Source organism: Limulus polyphemus, unplaced genomic scaffold (genome assembly GCF_000517525.1).
Source record: "Limulus polyphemus unplaced genomic scaffold, Limulus_polyphemus-2.1.2 Scaffold1497, whole genome shotgun sequence".
NCBI classification, from domain to species: Eukaryota; Metazoa; Arthropoda; class Merostomata; order Xiphosura; family Limulidae; genus Limulus; species Limulus polyphemus.
The window spans coordinates 1-15,174 of record NW_013667107.1 but is presented as its reverse complement, the minus strand read 5'-3'; the positions used below and the strand labels follow the sequence as shown (position 1 = coordinate 15,174).

Sequence of the window (15,174 nt, the reverse complement as noted above, 5' to 3'; positions counted from 1 at the left end):
GCCATTATTAGTCTCAAAGTGGGTTCCTCGTCATCGAATTTGAATACATCAATGTTTGTCGTATACGGTATATGTAATACATACAATAAATCTGACGTTCTCATGTATGTAGTTTTGGTTTGTAAAAAGTAAATTTTCCATCACGTAGAATGCTAAAAACATTGCCATGAGAGTATTCGATGTAGCAGAATAGGTAGTAATCAACTCCTTTAATGTTATTGTTTATAATGTGTGTGTGTGTGCATACTTAGAAATATCTTGTATATTTGGCTTACAAATAGAGCCTATATTTAATAGGTTTTTGGAAGAATGTCTCAAACTCGATTCTTACAGTCGTGTTTATATATGTTTGTTATGTGCATTGATCCTTTGTAAAACACATTTAACTATGGCAAAGATCCGCGAAGTTTTGCATTTTACATTTTTTTTGGCGATCTAGTTCAAACTTTATGTGTTTTAACGTCTCACAGCAAAACGAATGACTGATTAAATATACGTTTTTGTAAACCTCCTAACTAGGTTACTCAAAAATAAATTGAGTGTTACGTATAATAATACAATAAAATATAAACTATTCTTTATCCGAGAATTAAAACTTTTATCAGTCACAATATTACTTGTTTATATATAATAAGAGCACTTGAATAATGTACCCACATCGATGATGATAAACCACACAATTAAAAAATAAGTAATAGGTGGGGTACAGTTAAATATTGCAGAAAATTATTATTGTCCAGAGAATGTTGTAAGATAAGGACTGATAAATTTTATAAAATAACGAAAAAGAAAATTCTCGAAAGAACTAAGAATATGCTCTCTTAACATTTTGCAAGATTATTACTCATGATGATATAAATCAAAGAAGTAAGAAATGTGTAACTTCATTTCATGTTTACTGTAATAAATAGAAGTAAAAATTTCAAAAGGAGAAATAAACTGAAATTATTATTTCTTTATTCTTAAAATTATTGATCAAGAAAACAACCAGGAAAAGAACAGGTTTATATTTTTATGCTATTTTAATTAATCAGTAGGCTACGTAGCAGAGTTTTGAAATATAGAAAGTATAGAAAAATGAAACGAAGACACAAGTGCATTTATTCAACTGTAGATTAGTATGGCATGTTGGACTGCGTATCGGAATGTCAACATTTTGAGAGATGATGTTGCTAAATACCGTCCACACTATTCGCTGTGGACGCGTTATAAAAGCAATATTTAAACACGTTATTCGATTCGAACAGCTGGAAAATCCGTTGTTGAAGCGGGTGCTGCTAGTTAGTTGTTTACTATCTGATCAGTAGTTCACAGGGAGGAACAGCTATACCTGAATTCTATGGGTTTCTGATACGACCGTTTATCCCTGTGCACATAAGGTGGCTTTCAGATCCATGACTAATTCTAACTGAGTTTCTAAATTAGTAATATATTATCAACACTGGTTATGCCCACGCTCTACTTGTTCCTGATAATACAGAGCTGAAGCGAACGATCGTGTCATTTTGTCCATTCGATGGATAAATAGGTATTACAGTACAGTTTTATTTCCTTTTTGATTCAATTAATTAAACATCTTCAGTTTAATGAGCACCGAATATTTTTGTTCATTCGTTCCTATGTGCTTCAGAAACGAACAGGAACTACTTGATGTTTTAACCTTTATTGTTGCGTAATTCTAGAGACTTCTATTTCTTTTTGAAGTTTGATCTTCAGCAACGTGAGCAGTGCGAAAGCGGAAGTCGTTTGAGTTTAGAGCCTGCTGAGAATAGAGAACACTTGTACAGTTGATGATTTTCTTTCATTTATAGTCTCGTACGAGAGGGCTCCCACGAAGACTCGAGGATGGCTGATTCCCACCTGTAAGTAAACGTTGATTTTGTATGTTTTCTTATTTTTAAATGTACTAAAACTTTATTCTCCGCTATCATTACATTTCTAATGTGGCAATTTCATTTGGAAAGATCTACGTAAAAAGTGTGAAACCGACGTCCTAAGAAGGTTAACTGGGGACCAAATTATTTCGTGTTTAATAATTAGATTGTTTCAACAAACTATAAGTGTTTGCATGGATGGATAAATAGATAGAATATAACATTTAATTCTAGCAAGTTATTTTCTTTAGAGACGAAATTATTTTGCACTATTTCACATTATACGTTGCATTTGACGTCAGTAAAAGTACTTAATAACCATTCATTCGGCCATATCTCAACCAGGACAGTTTTCTGCATTGTCTCTGTTTACCTTAGCAGTTCTCGTCTTTATACTTTTACTTTCCAGATAATAAGAAATGAACTTAATTAACAATATATATATATATATATATAGCTGTTTAGAACACAGTAATATTTTTTTATATTTTATCCTTGTAATTCAAAAATATTTCAGCCTGAAATTGAACTTAGATACATAGAACATCGTTTATCAACAAGGGGGAGGAAACCAAGCGAAACTATTAAATTGCCGACGAAATAAGCAATTATCTTTAGGAAAGAGAGAGAGAGAAATTTGGCGAGCTAGGAAATTACATTATTTGTTGGTTTTAATGAAAAGCAAAAACCTCAACACCGGAAATTGGTTAGCTTACAGAAACTAATAATTGTTTTTGTTAGAACACTTGTTTGGTGAATTTTTCGCGTCATTAATTCCCTAAAAGTTTTTAAGACAGAATGAAATCTAAATATATATATATATATATTATACGTTGTATGAAAAAATTACGCGTGACAACACTTTGACATTAGTCTTCGTTCACGAACGTATCATGATGAGTTGAAGGTTATTCTTTCAAGCATGTCGTGTCTGCTTATTATTATTATATGTGTTTTCATAAGCTGAAAGCTTTAAGAATGACGTATGTACCTACAAAATGCTCTTCAGAAACACAATGCAATAAGCTGAGAAATTGAAAGATATTTTACTTTCATTATTTACAAGAAAAGCTAATCAGTCTCTTGTGCTGATGTTACAATTTTTATATTACTGGATATTTTTTGTAAATTAAACTATCCAGAGGTGTAACGTACTTTAGGTCACAGCAATAATTACATAGATACATTCAGAAACAAACATTTTTTTTTTGCCAAAGTTACTTAAAAAAACATTATATATATATATAGCAAATATTTTCGAGCCTATTATACACAATTTTGTTTTATAGACAATATAAATAACTACAAATTAATTCCAGGTGGTTAGGGCGTCGACTAGCAATCTGAGGGTCGCGGGTTCGAATCCCCGTCACTCCAAACATGCTCGACCTTTCAGCCGTGGGGGCGTTATAATGTGACGGTCAATCCCGCTATTCGTTGGTAAAAGAGTAGTCAAAGAGTTGTCGGTGGGTGGTGATGACTAGCTGCCTTGCCGCTAGTCTTACACTGCTAAATTAGGGACGGCTAGCGCAGATAGTCTTCGTGTAGCTTTGCGCGAAATTCAAAACAAACAAACAAATTAATTCTTCAAAAATATTGATTTAAAACAACTCAGGATAGAACATTTTTAGGGCATTCTCAAGTCAGAGTCAAAACCACCTTTTTTCTGTACTTTATTGTCAGAAAAATGGACGATTGTTTGCTATCATAAGTATTTATTTTTTATTCAAACCTACTTTTGTAGCTTCAAATATTATTCTTGGTACAGACCTTTTTAATTCCTGAAAAAAATCACAGTTCATTAAACATAACTTCAAAAGCCACAGCAAACTTACTATGTTTATAGTCCAGTTTATACAGGGTAGTTTTATGGAAATGATATCTTTAGAAATATTTTAAATTTATTAACGTAGTTGTAAAAAAGTTTATTTGTTTGTTTGTTGGATTTTGCGTAAAGGTAATCGAGGGCTAGCTGCGCTAAACGTCCCTAAATTTGAAACGATCAACAAGGAGGATGGCAACTTGTCAACACCACCCATCAACAACTTATGGGTTGCTCTTGTCAGAACAAATAGTGGGGTTTGATCGTCACTCTTATATCACACCTATGATGGATGCGAACCATGGAACATCAACTCCACAGACTAGTACGCTAACTACTGGTAGTGCTTGGCATCCTTAATAATAATAATAATGAGAAAAAAAAACGTGCAAATGTGTCGGTCTTGAGAAAATATTTTTTTATTCGATAATAAATTTCACCAGGTCCACCAGGAAAAAAAAATTCTTACTGAAAAAACTTGGTTGAATAAGTGACTTAGTTCGTTTTAAGCCACATTGGAACACATTCAAAATGTCGTATGAAGGTTTTCCAATAATGTATTGGAATATGGTGTTAAAATATAATAAAGACTATTATGGTGGAACGAGGGTGAACATTGAACAAAACTACCAGTTAATTAGATGATAAAGATGTCGGTATAATATTCGAAGACATGGGAGCTTATAACTGGATGAAAGATTTATACTTGCTACTACATTCGTTGGAGCTTAAATCTGGATTAAAGATTTATACTTGCTACTACATTCGTTGGAGCTTAAATCCGGATTAAAGATTTATACTTGCTACTATATTCGTTGGAGCTTAAATCTGGACTAAAGATTTATACTTGCTACTATATTCGTTGGAGCTTAAATCTGGATTAAAGATTTATACTTGCTACTATATTCGTTGGAGCTTAAATCTGGATTAAAGATTTATACTTGCTACCACATTCGTTGAACCGTTTTGCTTGATACTTATACAGACAAGTGGGTTGAAACAATGTCAAGATCTGTGTAAATGATACGTTGATAGGTTTCATATCCTTGGGATGAAATTCCATAGTTCAGTTATTAACATAACATAAGCTATACAGTTCAAGAAAGTTCAAAACATACTAATTGCATTGTCTTAAAGATGTTCTTAGGCTTTTTAAGTGTCTTCCAGGAAAAGTTTTTTTAGTTACCCGAACTAATGATTTATTCTAATAAAGTGAGTTGAAAATTGATTTTATTTTCAGACCGTTAAATCTGTGCTGTTGGTAAAATCATTCTGCTACATATAACTCATCATGATATTTAACTTAAACGCAAAAACAGAGGTTTTTTCAATCAACATTTGTGCTATGTAATTTATTTAAATATAGAGTTACTAAAAATGTTTTTAATAGGAAGAAATTTCAAGTAATTGCATTCAATATCCAGGCCATTTCTTGCTTACTGAATTCTTCTTAACCATATAGTGAAGCAATTCTTGTCAATCCTAATTTGCAATGTTAATTTTGTAATACTTCTGAAAAAAAAAAATCGAATAACGTTGTTTGTCTGTAACTATCCGTCACCCTCTACACCGTCTTCCTGTATGTCTGTTGTTGTTGTTGTTTTTCTTTGAGAAAATTGTTTGTCTCAAAGTTTAGTGGGACTTATGACTTGCTCCAAGATCGGTTGAGCCCAGCTTAATGGTTAGTTAGCGTACCGGATTGTGAAGCTTATGTTCCGCGGTTCCATCTCGTTACCGCTAAACGAAAAACAATGCCCTCCGCACTTTGGTGTAGTGGGTGCGTTATAAGAGTGACTTTAAAATCCCACTTCGATCAGACAAAATTAGTCCAATAGCTGGCAGTGGATGATGTTGAATCTAGCTGCTTTCTTTCTAGTCTATCATTTCTAAACTTCCAAAGTAGTTAGGGCAACACACCGTTAGAGGGCACTAAACATGTGTTGACCTCGGGGGGGGGGGGGTAGAGTCATAGTTACACTTCAACCAGAGGACGCTGGCATTAGCAGTGATGTCATGAAAGAGGACGCGTTGCTAGGCCACCATGAAAGTCGACCGTGATGTCAGAGACAATGACGCACACAACATATAACAACGTGTCTTAACATGTCTAGATTTAATACAATCGGTTTAAAACACCAATTCATTGGTTCTATATTTAATTAAATTTCCTGTAAATCGTCCAGAAAAAGACACTTATTTAAATATCATGCAATAATTAAAACTTACTGTTTCATTAGTTTGTCTTTATGCTATCCATATAACTTGACAACATATTTAATTTTATGTTACTTTGTAGTTTTAGAAAATCGATTCAATTCTACTTTTTAAAAACTACATGAACATGTCAAATGTGTGAGATTTCATTATACACTTTTATCTAATTATTATTTAAAAATCTCATATTATAATATTTCGAAAATGACTTTAAGCAATGTTGCTTAACACTGTTTCGTTACTTCAATATTTAATTACATTTATATTTAAATTATTCTGAAAAAGATGCTTATTTAAATGTCATGCAGTTATTAAAAATTTACTGCTTCATTAGTTTGACTTTATGCTATCCATACAACTTGACAAAATATTTCATTTTACACATGATAATTTATAATTGTATATTACACGAGTTTTACAAGGGTGGACACTCTACTTCTACATATGAGTATGTCATCAGTGTCTAGACTTTATTATGTTAAAACCATTATTTTAACGACAAACTTACTGTCCGTAGGATGTCAACAAATCTGTTATACATTATTTGAATGAGAATACAATTTACGTTCTTGTTTTCAATTATATATATTCATTTGTATTACATGTACTTTACAAAAATGTCCAATGTTACTAAGAATTTTGCACAGATTTCAACATATATTTAATTGCATACATTTAACAAAAATGTTTATATACTTCCGTAGGACAGTATGCAGCATATAGACGTTCTTTTCATTTCGATCTGTGGTTCATTAACATCATGGAGGCATTTCACTCTGATTCATTGTGACATGTTCAGTCTATCTAACTTCAAAACACATGAGCTACACGTTTTTTTATATACAAACACGAATGTTTCACTATCTTTAATTTTAACATCTAGTTAATAAACTCTGCAGTAAATAATTTTGCTACATAATAAATGTGTTTAATCATTATTATAGAATAACAACACTTACTTTTTTGGACACATGTTGACAATGATAATAAGTATATTGTTTACAATATTGTCCACACAAAGACGAATATGGTCCTTACAGTACTTTTTGTTGTAAGTTTACATTCAACAGTTCTTCTCGATGAAGTTTCTTATGTTGACATTATGTGGAGGCAGTCTCAATGGATCAAAATATTCTCCTTTCTCATTTTGACCAATGTAAATACAGACCCAGTGGCTACCAGATTTATGATCAGATCTAGATTGATTATGTACAATTGTTTTTCTGCATGACCAGGTAGTTGATCCTTGTCAAACACACCCCCAAGCTTCTTTTTGCATACACAAATCTTGTGAAAGTATCGAATAAATTTCTAAACTGTCCATAGCTTCTTTCAGACAATGTTCCGTAAGACACCTGTTGTTTCGCTTCCACAAGTCAAGATACTTCTAATCTAGCATATATATTATCCAATACTTGAATGAGGCTAATTCATTTTGCTACAACTAAATTTAATAAATGAATGACTTACTGTTTATCCATCCATTTTATATTAAAAGTTCAAAAACATTGAAATTATTATGAAATATCACTCACACATCGCTGACGTCAAGCTAGCTAATCTTTATATGTTAAGAAATACAAAGATCGTCACTTGGGAAGAGTAGACAGAGAAAAAGAAGATATGAAATGGATATAAAGGTCGTTTACCAAATGTGACTAATGAGAAAAGGTCACTTCCGAGTTAGCCAAGTCTATTTCGCATAAAAGAAAAGTCAATTATAATACATTGTCGCTATCTACGTATTTACATTATACTTAGTAATGAAAATAAACGGTTCAAACTCTACATAATCATATATTTGCTACATAAATTTCATGTTCACAATACTTTAACTAGAATTTTTGTATATCACTGAATATAAAAGTCAGTAAACATAGTTCTTTCACTTTACGTAGTGATACAAAACACTAAATGTATATTCTCAATACTTGACGGGACATTTCAGTTAGCGTTCAATTATTCCATACTTTCTACTCAATACTGTACCCAACAAATGGTCAGAAGCTCAGACTGTGTCAGTCGGCTTCGAATAGTTTTCAAAATAAAATATCGAGTTAATTCTAATTTATGATATTTACTTAAACATGTGAAATGTATGAGATTTCATTATACAATACAACGAATTATGTACTTGAGTGGTAACAGAGTTAGTTGTTTACAGGAGGTGTTGATGAACTCGTTCACAAGTTCAGACACATTAGTCTACAACAAATAGTCTAGTTTTCATTTGTTATATTTCAGACTCAGAAAATGTAATTTTTCAAAACTGACATAGATATTTGAAACAATGTAATGGTAACATGTATTATCTTTTTCATCTAAAAATCAATGCAAAAACTTAACTTCATGTACACTTTACTATTTAAACTTATTAGTTTACCAAAGCATCAATTGCATTTTTCACAAATAAACAACACCGAAAAGGAGTTAACAAAGATAATTGTAATGGAACCTTTTACAGTTATAAATCAAGTGATTATTCTTCGACTATTTCGCCCCCCAGTGGCACAGCGGCATGTCTGCAGCCTTATACTGCTAGAAGCCGGCTTTCGATACTCATGGTTGGCAGAGCACATATAGCCCTTTGTGTAATTTTGTGCTTAATATCAAAACAGCAATCGAATATTTCAAAACAGATATTTCCTCACGAGGATTTTGAAACTGTTATGATAATATAACGTATCCTTTCACTTAAAAATTATACAGATCAGCGTTCTGTGATTTTCTTATATAAAAAACAACAACTTTTAATCATAGCCTAATGTGCTTGCTACTTTAGTATATGCAAGTAAAATCTTAGTATCAAGTACAACAAATACTGAAACATTTCTTAACAAAACTTCAAGGTATACTAATATATTACTTATGGAAACACCTTAGTTCATAAATTACTGAACTATGTATGTCTAGGTTAGTCTTTTATGGTAAATTATATTTCCTGACTATCAGTTTCTAATGATATGTGCAATCATATCTTTCTCTTTCTCAGGATGTGATAGTCCTAAAAAGTACATTTAATTAAATTTCATATGTTTAAATATAATCGTTTTCTTCAGAAGAAGAAAAGCCTTCATCTTCGCTATCTTCAGAACGAATCCTAAGTCTGTTTTGGGTAACACTAATGACCCGGTAAAGTAGTAATTGGGGAATATTTAAATGTTCAGTCATATGACTGCGTAAATATAACACATCTCTATAAACAAAAGAAATAGGACACTCACCAAAATGATTTGTAAGGAGGTGATTATCACTTGATTGTACATTTTTAAAATATTCACCACAAATCATATTCTCGTAACCCATGGCTGTAAGCAGTTAGCCTTCTCGAAGTAAATAATTATATTTTTATTATTCTAACAAACTAGAAATATAATTTTAATTAGAGTAATCAAATATTTATTTAGCAAGAAATGATTTAAATATCATTTGAAATCACAATCAAATGCCGATAAACTGAATGAAATGCTCTTGAAGCCTTAGCATGCGAGACTATTAAAAGCAATATGAACAGTGTTAATACTGAATGAAGGATTTACATAGTACGTTTGTTTTAGAATTTTCAGGCAAAATTACACAAAGACTATCTGCGCAAAGCTAGCACTAATTTTGAGCTGATCAATTGCACCAACCGCCAGCTTTTGGAATACTCTTATCTTACCAAGAAAGTTTTAAATGGATAAGAATCGTAATAATAGGAAGATACACAATGTTGTGTAAAGTAAAAGTTAAGATCCGTTATTACGGAACACAAGTTTACATGTAAAATGTTTCGACACTTTCACATACCCTCTTCAGTCTAACTTTGTACTGAAGAAGACACATAAAACTGTCGTTACTTGTTTGTCGTAATATTGAATCTTAACTCTGAATAAGAATTATATTAAAGTTTTTCTTCATTACCCATTCAAGCCGTCTCCAACCATTATATTAGTTCCAACCAAGAATTACTTCGTTGGGAGAAGAAAATGTTTTTGTTTGCATTTCCCTATCTCATGCTTGGAACAAGTTTTTATAATTTTTAACATTCACTTGTGTAAACATACTTATTCAATTGAAAAACGTTTTGTGCTTCATATAATTGGACTAATATTCTCTTAGGAAAATTAATTTTTTACATTAATTACTTGTGTTAAAGTTGGAAAGACGCTGGTACGTTTTTATCTTTAGACAAACTGTAATGTTACATGCTAGTTATAGAACCATAATCACAATTACAAGAAATTTTATTTGATTCAGGTATGATATATACACGTCAACTTTCAAATCAGAGATAAGTTATTTTCCTAAATACATTGTAAAATTTTGGCAAAGTTCGAGGCTATCTGAAAATCTTTACGGCACTGATGAAAATAAACATATAATTTATAAAGGACAAAAGAATTTTCTATGTTTAGAAAATGTTACTCACAAAGTAATCTGGCGGTTCAGGATTCAAAACCGGACGTCTGTGTAGTTTTTCTCAGCCAACGTGGTTGACTGATCCATTGCACAATGTAGGGAATAATTTGGCAGTTTTAATGGTTCTTTTATGTCTTTGCTGGGTAATGCAGCAAATTGCTTTATTCTAAAGGTTTTATTCTTCTCTTCTCAACAAATAAACCAAAAAGTAAATAATTTCTTCCCAAAAAAACAATGTTATTGTGGGGCTATAATTTCAATTAGAGTGGGTGTTCGTGCCGGGATTGATGTACCGAAAGCCCCAAAAAGAGACTTATTACGATAAACCGCTATTTTGGAGCAAATAGGAGAGAAATAAAGATTTAGAGTATATATAATGATAATAACAATTTTGATCACTACAGGCAAACTAATTTTATGTTTCATATCAGGTGGTATCAACATTTTTGATGATAATAAAGATGTTACTCCATGTACAAATTTATTTAATCAAATTACAACTTATTTTGACACAATCAACAAAATGTATGTAATTTCAACTTTGATTTGAATTATTTTAAAATTCTCAAAAATATGTTTTAAACTTTTTAAAGGCATATGTAATATGTTTAGCAAAATATATCAAACTCATGGGGCATTTACAATAGTGGGTCGAAACACAAGTTGCCCCGTAACAACTAAGGCAAATGAATGAATTAGTGTATATAATCACCAAGCTACTAAATTAGTTTCTGTAAGATTTTACTATTTCAGAACTTTATGTGTCCTGTTTGTTTTAAAAATGAAATTGTAGAAATAGGATATTGGATTACAGATAAGTACAATTGTTTGTGTCTAATTTATATTAGAATATCTATTAATATAAAAATGCACTTTTGTCATTATAATGATAATTTTTATGCTAACAACTTATTAAATTTTTATAGTGGGGCACGCTATCTTACACTTAGCCCTAACGATATATATGTAAGTCCTAATGAAACATGTAAGATAAAGTGGGTGTTTATTATTGTTTTAACTTTAATCTTATTATAAGTTTTACAGACTTTCAAAAATTAACAAAACTGACAATGCCAAAGTATGATTATAAGAATACATTGAAGAAGGTAGGTCAGACGTTAACAAGCCAATATATATATTAGGTTCAAACCAACACAAGCGCTTTTGAATAAAATGTTAAATCTTGAAACTGAAAGTTTGTTTGCTTATAATTAAGCACAAAGCTACACAATGGGCTATCTGTGCTATGCCTACCACGGGTATCGAAACACGGATTCTAGCGTTGTAAGTCCGCAGACATACCGCTGAGCTACTGGGGGGCAAAAGTGAAAGTAGCATAAATAACAGCAGGTAAGTTACAGCACAAACTTGTCAGGACTTTTCAAGCTGGAATAAACGTGGGGAAAGTTACAGATTACTGTATTAGGTCATATACTGTTATGGAAGATTTTAACTAACAATTTTAATTTGCAGGTATTAACCCAGTACAATTGGTTTCAAATTACTGGTACTTTTAAAATCCAATCGGATTATATTATACAATCTAAGTTCAGATATTATAAGTTTATTTTCCATTAAATGCTGTGCATGCTAGGCCTAAAACTCACAAGCAACATTTCTTTTGAATAATAGGCTTAACATTTAGCTGTCATTACAACATTTCATAATTGTAGGGAAGAGAGCCTATCCTTTGGCTGATGCTAAATTCTATAGTGTACAAACTACAAATCAAATTTATCGGCTATTGTATTAGGCCTACTATAATCTGTTTTTTTTTTTTTCGTCGGATTTAGCACAAAGCCACACGCTAGCCATCCATAATTTTAACGTGATAGACTAAAGGAAAGGAAAGTCAACACCACTCATCGCACACTGTTGCCTGACCAAACATAGAATTTAATTAACTGTCACTCTCTTGATGCACCAACGTACCCGAAGTGTTGAGCGCAATTATTATTATTTTTTGTGGTAATGATAGACGAACCTTCGAACTTCGGATCCACAATCTGGCACGCTAACCACTATGTTGCCCTCTGCTCCTACCATAACTTAGGCATTATAATCAGGCTTATAGGTTTACGTTTTAAATGAGAGTATTCTCAGCAACAAAATGGTTTGTTTAGTTCTCAGTTTTACAGGTGGTGCTAGAAGATATAAAAGAAACGACGTTTCACTCAGTATAGACTTGGTGGTGTTGAAATTCGTTTACAGTATTTTCGTTGTCTTTTTTATTTGTTTGTTTGTTTTTTAGATTTGAATTGCGAGTACCACGTAATTGTAAGGCTTTCATTATCAAGGATTTTTTTTTTTAGTGTAACCTTAATAACGTTTATTATATTGTAAACTATTCATAAAACTGAAGGTTGTTTAAATGTAGAGAGAGTGACGTGATATCTGGGTCAAACAGCTGTGTGATAGGCCTAGTCTAGAATGCAAGGAACCTTATCCTAATTCAATAATTGTGTATTATTTCCTGTCTGTAGGGTAAGTGTAATTTTTTTCGAGTACATATAATACTTAGGTGTTATTACCAGTACCGCGATAGACGTGGTATTTGTATCAAGTCATGGCTTATGAAAGTTTATGAAAGTTTGTGGTGTACTTCACTAGGCTCTATTACCTACTACTACTAATTTGTAACTAGGCCAAGTTAGACATTTTTCAGTACTGGGGTGTTTACTTGCTTCGTGCTTTATAATATGGTATAAATATTTTTCTTAAAAATTCGTGTAGCTAAAGTTCAAAGTATTAAAACGAAATTAGCTGTGAACATATAAACAATTAAAATACTAAAGTAAAGAGATAACCAAGAAAAATTTAGCAAATTATTTCTTTGTAACTTTGATTGAATTGATTTATCACTAATAGACTGATGTTAGATTGCAGTTACAAGCATAAATGTTTTATTAAAATGTTAATATTAATTGCACCAAATTTTCAGTTAGGTGCCTTCAATCATAAGCAGTGGCATACAAACACACACACTTTTAACTTACCTCCTACACCTCTGGTCATATATATTTAAGTTTTGAATATACAAATATATATGTAAAGTAATTTTTAGAATGTATATATTCGTTTTACATTTAATTTATCTAACAAATACTAGAAGTAATTATTATAACCAAGGAGACAGGATGTGTTGTTATTTTTATTGTCATAAAAGTTAAATTTTTCCTGGGTCTCAGACTTAAAAATTGACAGTCTAAAGCCACATGTTATTCAGAATATATCAAAACTTTGCCCGTAACTAATATCATCTTTCAAGCTTTAGGATGTCTGATAATCATTCCAAGTTCTGTCCAGAAGTGGTTGAATGGTTAGTGTGCTGGACATAAGGATCCCATTGCACCAAAAGCAAGCTCCACATTTTTGAGCCATGGGTGAATCATGTCATTGTAAGAATGATGGTCCAATCCCACTATTTAATTAAAGTAGCCCAAGAGTTTGCTGTGGGCATGGTTGACAAGCTCCCTTCCCTGTATTCTTATTAATGCAGGAATTTTAGTTTTGTGTGAATATAACAAAAAAAAAAAAACAATTTCAAGCTTACTGTTAATAAACTAGTCATTATATAGTAATATAAGCTTATACCTGTGTTTATAATTTAAATTAATTTTCATATCAGGAGACATTGATATGTTGTTGATTTTCTTTAAGTACTGTGATACACATGTGTGGTCCCAAATACTGGACTTCACACCAAATTTTCCATTTATTCAGTATTCCATGAACTCTGTATGTGTAACATCAAGAAACACAGCAGTAGAAACCAGAAACAGCAAATAAACACAACTGAGAATCTTTATTATTATAAACAACAATAAATGCTTTTAAGTCTTCTTACAATGCTTCTTATTTTCATTGAGTCAGTCACACCTAGAATTCTTGGTTTTTTTTTTGGTATGACTATTCATCATCATTTGTGCTTTTGAGCATGAGAAAGTTAAATTGCAACTAAGTAAACTTTACTTTTTTCAGGCTTTTTTGTTTCATAATACATTATATATAAGACTTTGAATAATATATTTAATAGAAATATGAGGCTGTTTTCTGACCATCTGTTCAGAATAATTAGTGTAGACTGTACAAGACTGTTCAATATTTTCTAAATACAGTTTTTATTCTGTAGGCATTATTACCCATGTTACAACCTTGAGAGCCGACATTATGTGTAAGTTTGTTGGATATGGTTTATCAATTGGCATGAAAGAAATATTCCTTTTATTATCAAGTTTAAGTGTATTTTTCAATGTTTGCCTTTATGCTAAACTATAATGTATGAATATTCTTTATCTGTTAACTCTTAGGTTTTTGTAGCATGCATAATATTGCATTCCCCATTCCAATAATTGATTAACTTGAGAATAATGTGCTGTTGAGTACCTTTGGAGATCTGCAAATCTTTAAGCCAACTTACAAAAAAATTATAAAAAAAAGCTTATTGCATTTACATGTAGAACCTAAAAATAACAGTGATATTTATAAAAATGAACATACCCTCAGATTATTGCTGAAAGAAAATATTACATTTTGAGATCAAGTATATCAGCAGTGTTACTCTGCAAAACATAACATAATGTTTTGGGACAACATAGGACCTATTGCTCCATCTCAGCTGTCCCATCCTCTAAACTAAACTAAAACTATTATACAAAGAATTAAAAATGTTAAAGCCAGCCATTATCATTTGTATACTTATTAAACTTTTTCTTAAATTCACTGAAATGTATTACCTCTACAACAGCCAAAGACAACCCATTCCAAAAGCCAACCACCCTGTCAGAAAAATAAAACTGTCATAGCTGAAGATGACTCCTACCCTGCCAAAATTTATATTTGTGTCCCCTAGTTCTACTGTTC

At 31.5% G+C, this 15,174-nt stretch overlaps 1 long non-coding RNA gene across 3 annotated transcripts in view; it reads left to right on the top strand.

Annotated features, from left to right (window-relative positions):
- LOC111086859 overlaps positions 1-14,490 on the top strand; it is a 100,503-nt gene extending 86,013 nt beyond the window's left edge. Inside the window, exons 4-5 of one of the 3 annotated variants that reach the window (XR_002611582.1) lie at positions 1,812-1,862; positions 14,444-14,490. This is a non-coding gene — a long non-coding RNA (uncharacterized LOC111086859). The remainder of the gene's footprint in view (positions 1-1,811; positions 1,863-14,443) is intronic. The other 2 variants (XR_002611580.1, XR_002611581.1) reach the window with 2 other exon arrangements.
- Positions 14,491-15,174: the final 684 nt, after the last annotated feature.